The sequence below is a fragment of the Crinia signifera genome, chromosome 19 (assembly GCF_055691185.1).
Source record: "Crinia signifera chromosome 19, ASM5569118v1, whole genome shotgun sequence".
In the NCBI taxonomy this organism is placed as follows: Eukaryota; Metazoa; Chordata; class Amphibia; order Anura; family Myobatrachidae; genus Crinia; species Crinia signifera.
Window position 1 is genome coordinate 122,591,534 of NC_139226.1, and position 10,996 is coordinate 122,602,529.

Sequence of the window (10,996 nt, forward strand, 5' to 3'; positions counted from 1 at the left end):
TGCTGTGCTCTGTGCCATGTGCTCCGTGACCTGACCTGTGCCCTCACTGCCCTGTGCTGTGCTCCATGCCATGTGCTCCGTGCTGTGCTCCGTGACCTGCCCTGTGCCCTCACTGCCCTGTGTTGTAGACTTGAGAGTCAGTGACTGTTTATAGGCCTGAGCCCTGTAGTGTGATTTAACTAACTAGGTGCTGCAGTGATCACACGCAGGGGCTGCAGTGTCTACTGTCCAGGGGCTGTCCTGTGGCCCTTGCCCTGTTGTGATTTATTTAGCCCTAAGCCCTGTGTTGTGATTTATTTAGCCCTGAACCCTGTGTTTTTTGTGATTTAACACACTAACTCAGTGCTGCAGTGCTCACACGCAGGGGCTGCAGTGCTGCTGAGTAGTACACTGTGTACAGGGGCTGCAGTAATACAAGGGGCTGTGTCCAGTGTGACGGCCTATATCTTATCCATTGTCCAGTGTCACGAGTCACTCACGACATATATCCTGTGTCCTGTCCTGTGTGACGACTGACGACATATCCTGTGTCCAGTGTGACGACATATATCCTGTGTCCAGTGTGACGACATCTATCCAGTGTCCAGTGTGACGACAATATATCCTGTGTCCAGTGTCACAAGTCACAACATATATCCTGTGTCCAGTGTGACATGTAATGTGTGCCGGCATATATACTGTGTCCAGCGTGACATATATCCATTGTCCAGTGTGACGACATATATCCAGTGTCCAGTGTGACAACATATATCCAGTGTCCAGTGTGATGACATATATCCAGTGTCCAGTGTGACGACATATATCCTGTGTCCAGTGTGACGACATATATCCAGTGTCCAGTGTGACGACATATATCCTGTGTCCAGTGTGACGACATATATCCTGTGTCCAGTGTGATGACATATATCCAGTGGCCAGTGTGACATCTAACCATTGTGTGACGGCATATATCCAGTGTCCAGCGTGACATATATCCATTGTCCAGTGTACAATAGCTGTGTCCAGGGGCGGTGTCCAGAGGCTGTGTCCAGTGTGACGGCTGTGTCCATTGTCCAGGGGCTGTGTCCAGTGTACAGGAGCTGTGTCCAGAGGCTGTGTCCATTGTCCAGGGGCTGTGTCCAGGGTGACAGGCTGTGTCCAGTGTCCAGGGGCTGTGTCCAGGGGCAGTGTCCAGTGTCCAAGGGTCTGTGTCCAGTGTGACAGGCTGTGTCCAGTGTAAAGTAAGAAAAATAAATAAAAGTAATAAATAAAATAAAAACACATTTTTGGAGGATGATGGAGGAGGAAATAGTGGGAGAAGTGCTGAAGCTGCTACCACCAGTCATGACAAGGCCGATACCTCTTTGTATTTGCTGTTTGGAGCATTTCTCTTTTTTTGGGATAGTTTATTAAACTGCCAACCTGTCTGCCCCTGCAGTGCCGCTCTGCCACGTTGGAAGTGTAAGGTCCACATGTATGTGATGCCGACAGCTGTCGCTTAGCTTAGTCTTCCAGCTACCTCGGTATACCCTTTTGGCCCAACTACAGTAAATGAAAACAATTTTGTAAGCTGTGAAGTGATCAAAATTGACTAGAAATGAGTGGAAACTAATGATATTGAGGTTAATAATACTTTAGGGGCAAAAACAGGCCCAAATTCTGTTATTTTTGCCATTTTTAGCATTTTTTCATAAAAATCCAGATCCAAAACCAAAACCAAAACCCACAAGGGTGGTTTTGCCAAAACCAATCCAGATCCAAAACACGAAGGGAGATCCAGATCCAAAACCAAAACCAAAACCCGAAAAAGTGGCCGCCGCACATCTCTAAATGTAATACTACTTGGTTGCACCATCGAAACTTGCACAAGCTCATGGAAGGTGCAGACTTTCTATCTTAGTATGACTTCCAGTGTGATCAATGTTGCACGTGTGCAGGGCTTAAAGTGGTCATGTAGAGTTGGGGGAACTCATTCCTCAATGCCACCTAAAATTACCCACCCTCCCCTACCCCAATTACGCCGATACAGGGACAGTGGTTGGGTTTTTGGCCCATGGAAACTTGAATTCATTTCTGTAAGAATTACCTTGCAGGGTCAATATGGAGGTTAAAATGTTCCACCTCACCATAGGATGTGGTGGAACTCAGTTCTGCCCCATTCCCCCGCACATTAACCCCTGAATGTGTGTGTAAACACTACAGCAACACACCTTTGAGTCTCTGATAACATGCCCATAAGATGGACTATCTCCATGCCTTTTAACAGCACCATTGAGAAACACCTGGATGGTCACCAGGACTGTTACTGTGCAGCACATCTTGCTACTGTTTATGAGTGACATAGTGGGAATCAGAAACATCTTCCTTAGTTCCTGAGACTGGTGATGCTATTGCCCGCAGTGACCTGGGTTAGAGCCGCAGACTGCTACCTCATCCCAGAGACAGTCACCGACTAATAATCTATCTGACTGGGGCTTCAGTTCATATCTGTGTTAAGCCCCGTACACAGGGGGCGGTTTCAGCCTATATCACCGGAGATATGGTCGCTCCCATGACCAGCCCAGTACTGGTCACTGGTTGGAAGAGCATGTCCCTGTGACCTGCAGCTTCCTCCTCCAGTGACTCAGTTTCATCAGCGACCAGATGAAAACAGGACACTCAGCAATTTGGTCACTGAGCGATATATCGCTGAGCGACCTATCGCTCTGTGTGTTCGGAGCTTTACGGTGACACCTCCACAGTAAACCACCAAAAACAGGTTTTGCAACCAATTGAGAACACTCCAGGGGAAACGTGCATCTTGGTCCTGGAGTCACCATAGTGTACACGGCATACCCCCCTCGCTGCACTACCATGGCAGAGATCACAGAAGTCTAATAGGAATATAGTCATACCTCTAAACAAGGAAGGACAAAATGCTTTGTTCTGGAAATTTCCTAGCCAGTGGCAGTTGTAGAGATGGGGCAGTCCAAAATTAGTAGGGGAGCCACACCTGAATCAGCGTAGTGTTCCCACGGCCAGTGTAGTTATTTGAGTCAGTGTCCCTGTCAGTATCAGTGTCGTGTTCCTGCAGCCGCAGTCAGCGTAGTCAGTACGTTCGCAGATAGCCAGAGATTATGTAGTTAGTGTAGTCAGTCAGTGTTACGCAGTTAGCGTGTAGTCAGCATAGTCAGTACGTTTGCGGCTAGCTGGAGCTTACGTAGTTAGCGCAGTTAACATGTGTCACCATTATTGTTTAAGATGGATGACATGACAGGTGTGAATGTGTTCCTGAAACACCCCCACTATCCACACCAGCCCGAAGGGTGGTACGCGTCCTCCAGACCTGTTCATACCCTCACTATCCATGTTGGCATGGAGTTGACTTTATAAAGTGTAGCGAGCGCAGCGAGTCACCGAGTCTGAAGCGTGGAGAGCGCAGCGGATTACTTGACGTGAATTCTGCATCCGCTCGCCATGTTTCTGGCTCATTTTACACATCCGTTCATCTCGCTGTGCTCGCCACACTTTATAAAATCAACTACACGCCAACGTGGTAGGGGTATGAACAGGTCAGGAGGAGGCGTAACGCATAACCTCGCGGGGCTCGCTGCGCTCGCCACACTTCAGGCTGATGTGGATAGTGTTGGTTTCAAAAGGAGACATTTGCCAGTATGTAGTATGGAGCACTGGCAAATGCGTCCTTTATTGTGCCTGAGATCCAATTGAGCCCGCAACCTCCTTTGTGCAAGAGATGCACTGAACCCCTGACCCTGTCTCCCTGAAGCAAACATGGGCAGGGTTGCTGTACCCTGCCGCAAGAATTACTGAGATGCACAAGCGTCTGAGACACTTGTGTGTCTCAGGCAGATGGAGCGCCTCTCCGCTGGCACCCACATGATCGCCTTTCTGCCGGCGTCCGCCTGCTCAGGGGGATCTAGCGGTTACCGGCGCTGTGTGAGAGGCGCTCACTAGGCATGCTAGGGACGCCGGGGACAGAGCTGCAGATTGCGGGGACAGTACGGTGACTACGCTGCCTGACAGGGACACTACGCTGACTATGCAGGGCTGCCGCGGGGCACTACGCTGACTATTCTAGGCAGCCGTTAGGCTACGCTGACAACGTAGCTTAGCCTACGCTGAAAATGTAGCATAGCCTGCCACCGTGAAACTACACAAGTACCATTTTTTTAAATTAAAAAACCCAAATGGATTTGCGCTACGTGGTAGCCATAATAATTATGATGACAGCCAGAGTTAACTGTACCATTTTGTGATACAATGAGGTTTTTTTTTCTGTGAGGTTAGTATTCCTAACCTCTGGTCTGCATCAAAATCAGCTGCCTTTCTTGAGTATACAAGAACAAATGCCAAAAAACATAGTTCTATTTAAACATAACAAAAGATGGTTGGAAAATCGGACCTAACACTTCTTGTCCACGGCATAAGAACTTGCAAGATTTCTTTGGCATTTGGGTTATTAGGCTCAACATTTCTGGTATGGGGTCAAAGACTACCAGCTTCTGGCCTGTAAACTTCTGCTCTGCAGTTGCATTGAGGACACAATTGAGAGACACCAAAAAACCTGGTAATCAGCGATCAGGTCGGCACTTACGGTACCCGTCCTTGACTCATTTTTATGTAATTGATATACAACTTTTTATAATAATTTATAATTGATTAATTTGGTTTATGACAGTTTTATATTTAATATAATCCATTGAAAAATTCTTATATTTAAGGTATATGGGCAGAGATAAGCACACAGAGTCATATGAAAGGGTCCCTGAGGCTCAAAATGGATGGGAAGCATCTTGCTTTCATCTGTACGAACCCATACAGGTACTTACGTGTATTTATTTTGCTTCCTGACCGGTAAATTTGGAGGAACCATTTGTGACTACTCCTGTAATCGGTTTCTACGTTTGGGTTTCTTACTTTACACTTGAGACTGTTCTCTACTGGTAATGACCCTAATGGTATCTTTGACCATGTTCTAGATTTGGCTACTTGAAGAGTGTTGGAAAAAATAGTACTTTTAGCCTATATCTCTACAATTTCAAATTACATTTACTCTAAACAATAAATTGTTAAAAAACATTTTAGAAAGTACAGTATGGTTGTGCTAGGAGTGCTATTATCATCGAGAAGAGGCTCTCTTTGTGCTGGATTTTATATTAGCAATCCCAGTGCTTTAAGGTAAGAAACCTCTAAGTACCAGCTTTAATCACAAGGTTGTCTGTAGATCGATCCATTGTAAGATTTACAGATGGACACCTCAAGATAAACTAATGGGAGCTTTACAGCTGTCAGATTCCAAAACAATCAATACATCCTCAAGCCTAACTTATTTTTAGTGTAATACAGATTCTTGACTACGGACATATATTAGGTGTTATGACAGGTGCTGAAGATTAATGGCAAAAAAACAATACTGGATAAAAAAAAAAAATATTACAGTGTCACGAACTCAAGCCAACATGAGAGTGCAATGAACTATTCTGTAAAGTAATAAGGTAAGTTTGAAGTAACTTTAGTAAGACCTAAAAAAAAAATAGAAAAAAAAAATATATTAGATACTAGGCATCACAGCAAAACACCCAACAGGCTATACTTATTGTCATTCCCACTGACGGCTGTTTCGGTACTGGTACACCTTGCTCACTACAGAAGATACTACAGTAAATAGTGTTCACAATCATTCTTACCTGTTTGTGAAAAGAAGAGCAAAACAGCCAGCCATCCTACTCCCATCTGTAGCAACTCCCAGTGACTTGCATGGGGCAAATGAGGGACCAAAGCATTGAGATCCTTGGTGTGCAGGGCGGTATGAGTGGGAGAACATGGACTATGGCAGTCATTTCCTTAGTCATCACCTCTACTTGACAAAAGCCATCTAGTGAAGATCACTGCCTCTGCTTGGCCACTAGAGTCCTCCACCTGTCTTGCTCAGCCTTACACTACATGTTTGAGTTGACGGTCATCGGGGCCATCTTAACAATATTGTTGGCTCTGGTCAAAACAATTTATTGGGTCCCATCTACAAATTTACTGTAATACATTTATTAAAAATAACTACCCGTGGATGCAAGCTCTGGAGAGATGTGGAAAGAAGGGTGATTATTACTGCTCACGACTGCAAACTCTGGGATGTGGGGTATTATGTGCATGTGCGCATTCACACATACACGCATACAAAAACATGTAAAAGAAAATAATTATAATATTATTAAATATATGCTCACCATCCAGCCCCTTCTTCCTCTTCAGGGTGAAATCGGAATTGGCACTCTGGGTTATTCACAGCAGCACTTGCCACATAGCCCAAAGAACAGTGGCCCTTATTCTGATCGGTGCGGCCCGATCAGAATATGCGGCCGCGACCGTGCAGGCGAATCCCCGCCTTCCATACGGATCGCCACCTGCCGTCCGTACGCGGATATGTGGCGATCCGCATGAAATTGGACGGGGATACGCCTCCTCCATGGTGGGAGCAGCCCCTGCATTCGATGGTCGCCGAACATCGAATGCAGGGCCGCACGTTCCACCAGGTCCCGCAACACAAGACCACACGGACACTTGTCCGTGTGAAATCTTGTATGGGGGCGGGCAGCTGACATCCGGCGATGTCAGCTGCCCGCCCCGTACCCACGCGTCACGGCCTCATTACCATGCATACGCCCCGCGTTTGCATGGGAACGCCCATGAAACGCGGGGCGTATGCATAGGGTAATGAGGATAAGTAGCCCCTCACGCCCCTCTACGCCCCCTGTGCGGCGTATAGAGAATCCTTGCGGCGAAATCGCCTGCACATGCGCAGAGTGACCTCTGCACATGCGCAGAAGATAAACATCGGCGGCCCGTATGCAAGCGGGAATATCCGCATCGATCAGAATAAGGGCCAGTATTCTAGTGCTATGTCAGGTAGACCAGGTCCCCGGTGCCATGCCGCCTGGTGCAGAGGCTGCTCATGGGTTATATCAAGGTTTCCTGGCAGTGGGGTCATGTCCAATAATAAATTCAGTAGCATGAATGCTAAGGGTCAGCAGGCAACAGATCTATTTTCTACTAGGATTGCTGCTCTTAGGAAGGCATGGAGATGGGTCCAGCATTATCTGGGCTGGTAAGGAGTGTAGTCTGCTGAGTGACACAGTCTTGGATAGGATATATCTTTGAGTTGTCAAAAGATTATTGGTCTGATCGTCAAAATCAAAATATCATCGAGTACATTCACACTATGTCGCTGACAGTGCACGCTCCTGATAAACACCCCCTACTGTCGCTCAATGCAGCTTGCATCAGCAAGTGTGTATGCACATACTGTACAGATGCCTGCACCCCGCCAGGTCCCCATCACTTCTAATCTCGCCGGGTACACACACCATTTACTGTGTACTCGGCTTAAGGTTTAAGCTCCAGTGGGAGGTGGGAAGGGAAAGAGAGATGACATGCAGGTGCCTGTCATATACAGATTGTGGTGGTCGGCCAGGTCCATCTGAGGGCATTATATGCTTTGTGTGAGGCACACAGTGCACAACCCTAGTTACTGTCCAGTTGTATGGACATAGATAATCCATTGAACAAATTACACAATTATTCTGAACCTGAATGATTCACTAATGAACGAAGATGAACTCTGAAGTAGAGAATTTACCTAAATATTCAGCGTCCAAAAGTAATTTGTCAAGGGCCCTAAATTTTTATTGTGCTTTGAAATTTCCATCTGTTGTATTGCAAAACTATGAACATCTCCTTCTGTGTTTCTATAGGTAATTGTATATACATACTGTATGTGCACACTACAAAAATACTCATATCCCTTTCCCACCATGAACCCAGGTCCGATCAAAGTCACTGAACACACTGCCAGGGCTTCCCCCTTCCGGCATATAAATGTTCATAGATTGTTTGGCTGCCTGGGATGAGGCGGCAGCTTGCCCCAACTCAAGTCTCTGTGTTACTACTTGCAAAGTAATAAATAAAAGTTGCTATACTGTATATTCCTTTTTGTCCACATCTCATTAAAAGTATTTCCCAAAGTACGGTAGTTAATTTGCTCATCTTCATTCAATGAATCCCCTGTTCCTCTGCTTGGGCCTGATTACTACTCCATTGAACTGGTGGGATATTTATGGGACTACTTGACAAACATAACCTTCCACCTGAGTGTCAGCAATAACCATGATTGCATAATTAAAGCAGCGCATGAATAGCATTCTTTCTCTGGCAATTTGTCTTCATTGATATTGATAATATATGAAAAGCACAGAGGGATAATTACCTATGCAGATTTATGCACCATAATAGAACAATGACTTTTGTTCTAGCATTACATAAACCCTTCATGACAATGACTCTGCTGATGCACTGTTCTTGTTATGCATAATTTGTGTACAATGCAACACTACTAATTAAGCTAAACAGAAACTGCTGCAGTCAGTTGAGATGGGCTTGCACGTGTTAGAAAACAGGATGGACTTAAGCCAAAGCTCGACTTTCCTTTATAGAGCACAGTATAATTGAACTTTAGAAAATGGTGTCATGCAGGGCCACAGAAGCATTCAGAAGAGCTGTGCCCTGCAATGGGAAATCATTTGTCTTTCCCTGTATGCTCATAGCTGCCTACCCTCCTGGATTCTGCAGGAGACTCCCTGATAGCAGCATCCTCCCTCTCTACCTCATAAGTCTAGCAATCTCCCTCATGTCACCTAGCCCACATTACACTGTTATATGATAGTTACCTCCCCTCCTGCATTCTGCAGAAGACTCCCTGACATAGCAGCAATCTCCCTCTCTACCTCATTAGTCTAGCAATCTCCCTCATGTCACCTAGCCCACATTACACTGTTATATGATAGTTACCTCCCCTCCTGGATTCTGCAGGAGACTCCCTGAAAGCAGCATCCTCCCTCTCTACCTCATTAGTCTAGCAATCTCCCTCATGTCACCTAGCCCACATTACACTTTTACATTTTGGGGGGAAAAGGAATGAGAGACAGATACATTTACATTGAATCATCAGCACCTTTTCCCAGCACATTTGCAAGTATAGTAGCTCTTACTAACTGCTCTGGGGCTCATCTACATTTGTACAGTATAAGTCTTTTAAAAAAAATTCCTCTCAGATGTAGCAGTACACACCCGCGCTTCTAGGTGCCACGTTCGCAATTTCTCCATATATGGAACTAGACACAATCTTTGGGTGGATCATGACAGGCCCCCTCAAAGTGGCGCTATGAAAAATTCTACTACCAACTATAATCTACCTGAAACTAGTTTTCAAAAGTATGCTGTATAGTGCATTCCTAAATGTTGCTTATGTTCGTCAGTAAAATGGAATGAGAAAAACGGACAAATTGGATATTATTGGAAAAGGACACTATAATAAACAAACATGGGGCACCAAAGCTTGCACTTTTACAGACTCCAGTCATAGGTAACCTGTTCTGTATCCACTCAATATTCTGTTTTCTAAGATCAATGTTAAAGTGCAGCTTACTCACAGTGAAGCTGTCAAATTCAAAGATTCAGGTCAGCCATTTTGAATCAGATGCATTCAGATATGGCATCTACTGTAATACTGTGGCTTCAGGCACTTTTAACAGCACCTCTTGAAGCATCTGGGCTGGGATAACTTAACCACGACAAGTGTCATCTAACTTAAACAAAACAACTCTAATGGTGAGGTGGAACATTTTAACCTCCACATTGGCCCTGCACAGTAATTCTCACAGAAAAGCATTCTAGTTTGCAGGGGGATGCAAAATACCCTACCACTGGCCCTGTCTCTGCCTAATGGGGGGAGGGGAGGGGGAGTAATTAGGTGGCATAGAGGAATGAGTTCCCCCACCTCTGCATGGCCAATGTAAGCCCTGAAAACAACTGAAAGTAACATAACTGCAATGCTAGCATATACTAATCACTGTATTGTACAACATTTGTATATCTACAGTATGTACAACTCTGAATCTGTGAAAGAAGGGTTCCGGTGTGAAGTCCCATTGTCCTTTATCTGCAGCTGTGTCTGTGGGTAATAGCAGTTCCTGTGTGATTAGAGGCAGTGGCGTACCAATGGTGAGGCAGACCCCGTGGCGACTTGGGGGAGCCAGTGCCAATGGGGTCTTCGGGGAGCACCAGGTCCAGGATGCTGCTGCAGAAGGTGCGGGAGCTACCACTTGCCTGCTTAAGCAGCAAAGACCGGACTGACTCTAGCCATGCGGCGCGTCCTCTTCCCTCCCACTTCCCACGTGCAGAGATCAGTGCTGCTGCTCCACCCCCAGGGTGCCCCTTTTGCACAGTGCTCACACACACCCACAGTGATATGCTTCTGTTAGGTGCCGCTAGCATGCATCTATGTAAGGGGCCGGCTCTTGGTGCTGGACTGTGGCACCCCTATCCGTGTAGCCCCGCCCTGCCTGACCTGCTTCCTGGTCCTGCCTTGCTTCCTCCCAGGCTGAGGGAAGAACACCAGTGCTCCTGCCCGGGTCCTCCTCCATCTCCTGCTCTCCTATCTACTTTGGATGGCTCCACAAAGAAAGGGCTCCCACAGCACCTGTCAGAGTCCTTGCTACCGCTGCAGTGGTTTACAAAAAGGTCAGTCAGGTCAGCTGCATCTACTCCAGTGGGTCCTTACTGCTGTCCCCCAGCTGGAGCATGTGGGCGCTGAGAAAGGGGAAAGCCAATGGAGGGATGCATGCTGAAAATGTAGCCAGTTTTAGTAAGGGGGATGTACAGATGGAGCCGGCCTAAACTTTGCAGAGCTGCCGGCTCCAGATGCTCGCGCGCCCCATGGCAACGGAGCTTCCCCCTGGTCCCCGCCGCCGGTCCCCCTCGCCGCCCTGCCCCCCCCCCCCCCAACCCTGCCCTTTTCCCTGAAGCGGAGACGGGCAGGATGCCGCTGCCCCTCCGACGGAGGATTGGGACGCGCGTGCACGTAAGATGCATGCGTGTCCCAGTTCAGTGTAGCCCCTGTCTGCTGGTGCTCATCAGAGGGGTGGCCAAAGATGACAAGGGCTACATCTGTAGTGTGTAGTGGTAT